The sequence below is a fragment of the Triticum urartu genome, chromosome 2 (genome assembly GCF_003073215.2).
Source record: "Triticum urartu cultivar G1812 chromosome 2, Tu2.1, whole genome shotgun sequence".
NCBI classification, from domain to species: domain Eukaryota; kingdom Viridiplantae; phylum Streptophyta; class Magnoliopsida; order Poales; family Poaceae; genus Triticum; species Triticum urartu.
Genome location: NC_053023.1, coordinates 492,888,330 through 492,893,548, shown reverse-complemented (window position 1 = coordinate 492,893,548; position 5,219 = coordinate 492,888,330). Strand labels below are relative to the sequence as shown.

The window sequence follows — 5,219 nt, the reverse complement described above, 5'->3', positions numbered from 1 at the left end:
CGTTGAGGATCAGGTACGCACGCCGTTCGCCCACATATCTTCGTCGTCTACGCCCGCCACCCGCCAACTGTTCGTCCCTCCGCGCAGCTGCTGCATATGTTCGCCATGTATCGGGGCGACAACCAAGACGCCGACTTGAAGCACCTCCATGTCTACAAGCGCATTAACAAGTGCGAGAAGTGGGCGGAAGTCCGACGTGCCCTCGACAAGGCCAAGGAGACATACAAGCCAGACGCGACGACTCCGGGCGCGTCAGAGGGGCGGCCGGACGGCCACAAATTGGCAAAGAAGGGGAAAAACACCGACGCGGCAACCGCGCGAGTGCAGGAGTCCATCAAGCATTGCCTCGCCGACGCCCAGGCCCGGGCCGTCCTAGACGAAGAGAAGACCGAGGTGCGATGGTCGTCGCTGATAAAGAACAACGCCATCAAGCTCGACCTGCTCCGGACGAACGTCGCCGCGAAGAAGAGGAACACCGACATGGCTTTTCTGATGGGCGGGGCGGACATGCTCCAGAGCAACGACGAGAAGCTCAAGGCATGGTACCTGGTGCAGCGCGGCCTCATCCTGAGCGAGCTGCCGACGGCAACGCCGACGACGCCGACGATGACGCCCACGACCACACGGACACCAAGCCCGAGCGAAGCCTCTACATCGCCGCCCAGCAGTGCCGAAGCCGCGCCGACACAGCCCACCGAAGCAGCTTCGATACCGCCGAGCCCGCGCACGCTGACTCCGCCATCGTCTGGAGCCGACCCCGCCGAGTGAATCATTGCGCACGCGAACTTGCGGCGGCGGCGCTCTGTTTTTTTAACACCAGACTATGTCCGATCGCCGGATTTACGGCGTCTTTTGAGAGCGGAAACGACCAAGTTTAAATTTCCTGCATCCTGGGGCCGGCGCGTGGGGGCGTGAATGGGAGCTAGGTCGCCCCCAGGGGCCGAACTAGCGCCGGCACGCCCCCAGGCCGCTCTATTTAGGCGCCTGGGGGGCCGAACGGCTGGAGATGCCCTTAGAAGGCAGCTTGACGGGGAGGCCGCTCCGGCGAGGCGGCTCCGTTGTAGGACGGAGTGACGATGTGGAGCGACGAGAACTCGATCTATCGTGGGTGGTTGACCAGTCCACGCCCACATCCTCAGGACGTGGCCACCCCTTTTCTCTTCTTTTTTTCTATTTGATGTTCCCGTGAAGCAGGTCTTCTCGCAATCGCTGCTATGCTGCATGTTATGTTGGTGGCTTGCCTCGTGGAGTATGCCATCAGAGGCCGCATTAGATGATCCTTGGTTATCTTTTGTATCCGATCGTCTGTAATTATAGCCACAGCCATCTGTTAAATCTCAGCCACATAATTGGACGGGTCTCGACCACTTGCAGACTTGCGATGCACAGCAGAAGCGACAACTTCGCATCGACTCGGTTTCTTCATCGGAGAACATAGTTGAAATCGACCAGGACAAATTGCCTGGTCGCGTGCGAGGCACAACAGCAGGAAATCAAATTTGGACGGATCGCCTAGCAACACGTGCAGTGGCACACGCAATCCTTCTTGTCCGTGAATTGTTGTAGATGAACGACGAATTGAATTTGCCGACTCTAGCCTAAGGTTGCATCACACCGGCTTTTGGACTGATTACGTCATGAGCTTCTCGATTCCTAGGAGAGATCCCTTCAAGAACTCAACACCACCGTGCGCAAGCTTCACGGTGAGCGTCAACTATCGTGGAATTGTCACGGCAGATGTCCTAGTGTGAGGACTTAGTCGTGAGGTCAGCGCATCTATGTGGTAGCTTGAGAGGGGTTGATTGGGACGAGAGACGCGAGGTGGATCATCACACAAGACAAGGATTTAGACAGCTTCGGACCCCGGGAAACATCATCCGGTAATAACCCTACATGCTGTCTGTGACTAGGTCTCATTATGATCATGAGGGAGTCGCCGGTAAGCCGACTCTTTGTGTCTAGCCCTAGAGGTTGTTTCTTCTTTCTTCTCCCTCTTTGGGGAGCCCTGCCCCTCCTTATATAAGTTGAAGGGCGGCTTACATGTAGAGTCCTATTAGGATTAGGACTAGTCTATTACAATTGGAATCCTAGTCTGCCCCCTTAAGGGAAAAGTCCTTATGCCCTCATAAACCGGCCCACCATAACATGAGCCGGCTTTCTGGGCCTTGGGCCTAGTCTTCTATCTGACCCGCCGTTAGGGCCATCCGTGAGTCGCCAGGCTCATGAGTCGCCACTCCGACGGGTTACCAATGAAAACGCCAAGCCCGACCGGGTCATGCTTCCGGCCGGGTCAAACCGCGGGGTATATCCCCGACATTAGCCCCCAGTTTAATTTGGATTTATCCATGTTAAACTGATCCTGTAAAATAAACAAGAACAAAATTGATAGGTTGTGCTCCGGGTTAAATATTTTCCTGAACGGGCACCTGATCATCTTAAGTCCTTGTCATTTCCTCCTGGATGCATACTCAAGATCTTATAGCAAATCTCTTTTAACAGATATGTCCAAACCTTGCCAATGCAAAAAATCCAGGCACTTCTTCTAAAAAATCCAGGTCAATAGGCCAGCTTCATAACCAATTTGCTGACATTGACTCTTGTAGAAAAATATTATAAGAAATAATCCATTTGAGTCGGCCTTTAATGCTCTGACTTGAAAAAAATATTGTTCTTGAAATATTCAACTGATATTCAGCCGGCTTAAATATGTAGATCTTGCCGATTTATGATTGCCAAAATTACCGGGTTATAAATAAATGATACCGGGTCATGATTGTTTCAGACACCGGGTTAATCTGGTCTACTCCAACCTGAGAATTTGATTGATGTTGAAGTTGGTACCAGCAGATGCATGTTCCTCTGCTGTATTTCTCTTCTTTGCACCTCTTTGCCTTGATGGTTTATGAGACCGTACAAGGACTAACCTTATTCAGTAACATTAAGTTAGTACAAAGTTGAGTCATCTATTTTGGAACGGAGGGAGTAAAAGAAATGGCCGAGAGGCTTCCTCCAGGAGACTCTGATGCGAAGCTACCACGGCTCGCATATGTACCTGCCTGGTAGTGCAGTTTCTCCTGAAATGGGGATAGAAGGCCACAAGAGATATGAGCCAGTATACATTCATTATTCTCAGACACCGACTTATGTCATGTCTGCTTGGTCTAACGGGCTCCCTCCCCAAGCCCATCAAATAGGTAAACCCGTTCATAACACGGTGGCCCCACATGAGAGCATGTTTGAGAACTTGAACAAGATCAGAGATTTCCCGGCTTCGCATCAGAGGTCGAACGGTGGGATGGCGGGGTATATATCGTCCAATATCCGAGGATTTTGACCGGCAGGAAACAGAAAGGTTCCAGATAAACCTGCAAGGCTGGAATAAGAGAGGCTCCGGTTCACCCAGTAACCAAGTTGAGTCCGAGTGGATAGAACAGTTTGAACCCGGGGTGTACCTGACACTGACACTGCTTTTCTCTTCATGATGGAACCAAAGAGCTGAAAAGGGTGCTGTTCAGGTAGGCATTTTTTGTAATTTGAAAGTCTGTTACATCCTTGAATGAGTAGCCACATCATGTCCAAGAAGATCCGTCATTCATGCACGGCTGCTCTCTTCCTGACTCCCCTCCACATCTTGTTTCTAGTCCCCTGTTGTACAGAAGAAGCATGATCTGTGCAGTTGGCGCATGGCAGGAGCAAGTGCCTCTGCTCTTGTGACTCCCCTCCACATCTTGTGAGTAGTGAGTAGTGAGTTTGTTGTGACCATGATACTGCTGTCAAGCCTGTATGTATATTTCTTGGGACTAAGGCCCTGCCTAAAGGGGACTCCAACTTGGTGTTCTGAACTGGATGTGAGTCATGTAACCGGCTAACCGTGCATTGTCGTCAAATTAGTTGCATATTAAGAATCACACGTAAGTGTATGTGATGTTGATGTAGTAATAGTCAGTCTACATATGATCTGCTAAGATTGGAGAATTAACCTTTCCTTTTTTTGAGTACGAGTTGTGCATCCAAGATACGAATGAAGCCTTGAGAGTGGATTTCGGAAGCAAGAGGTTCAGAGACTAGAAGAACATGTATGCTTGATTCTATTTTGTTTAACTTGTGATCAACTTGGTGCTCGGCTATGCTGCAAACGTTATGACCGAAGTTTGCTACCCTTTGCCAATTTATGTCTATCCACTTCTGTTTTTTCCAGTAGGTGGTTGTTCGTTTGTTCAAGTATACCAAGCTTTGTGTATCTATCGACTATAAATTTTAAGTTATGTTGTTTTAACTATTCTGTTTTGATTTCTACCATAACTTGTATTCTGTTGGAGTTTAGTTTCATATTATCTCCTTCGTTCCTTTTCATTCAATTATCCATTTTCTTTTATGGCATCAGCCGAATGAGAGGAAGAAGCCTTACCCTCCTATTTTTATTCCCTACACCGTTTCTGTTATCAGTTTAGCTCTTTTCAAGCTTGGTTTTCCTGAACATTTCATGAAAATCTGAACATGAGGTCTCAAACAATCTTTCCAGAACATGGCATGGTTTGATGCTCCCCGATTGTGAGATCCCGACGACAAGATAAATAGAACGCACACAGGAAACTACTCCCTCCGTTCCGATTTACTCGTCGTGGTTTTAGTTCGAGTAAATCACGACGAGTAAATCGGAATGGAGGGAGTACATGTGACAGAGAGGAAGCTTTGGAAGTATTTGTGACCACTTTCCTCTCACGTCGCCACCCTCGCGGGCGACACAGGACAACCTCCTCCAGGTCCAGGATCCGGACTTCTTTTTAAGTATTGATTTTTTTTCCCTCAGTTGTGCCCTAATGTGGTAAACATTTTATGCCCTTCCAGAACAATAACATGGACAAAAGCGCAGTCAAAACAAACAGATGACAATCAATTTAAAGCATCAGCTTTGTAACAAAAAATTGCATTGCATTTTCTACAGATACAATAATACCAGCAGAAGTGCACAAACAACAACTACAACAAAATGGATGAGAATCATGTGCTAGGACAAGCACATGGTGAATTGTGATCAAGCATGCGTCAACTATCAACAAGTGCCAAAGAAGGTTCATAAGCAAGTGGTTTTTCAGTTACAAAACAAGGTTAATCATCAGTTACAAAAGAAGGTTCCACAAACAGCTCATCAGTAGGCGCGCATACCACCACCACCATCAGGTTCACGAATGGTTCACACCACCATCAGCATCTGTTAG

General features: G+C 48.6%; 1 long non-coding RNA gene across 1 annotated transcript; it reads left to right on the top strand.

Moving 5' to 3' along the window:
* Window positions 1–2,821: 2,821 nt before the first annotated feature.
* On the top strand, window positions 2,822–4,294 carry LOC125541712. The gene is made up of 2 exons (XR_007297627.1): window positions 2,822–3,515; window positions 3,642–4,294. It is a non-coding gene; the product is annotated as an uncharacterized LOC125541712 (long non-coding RNA).
* The last annotated feature ends 925 nt before the right edge of the window (window positions 4,295–5,219 follow it).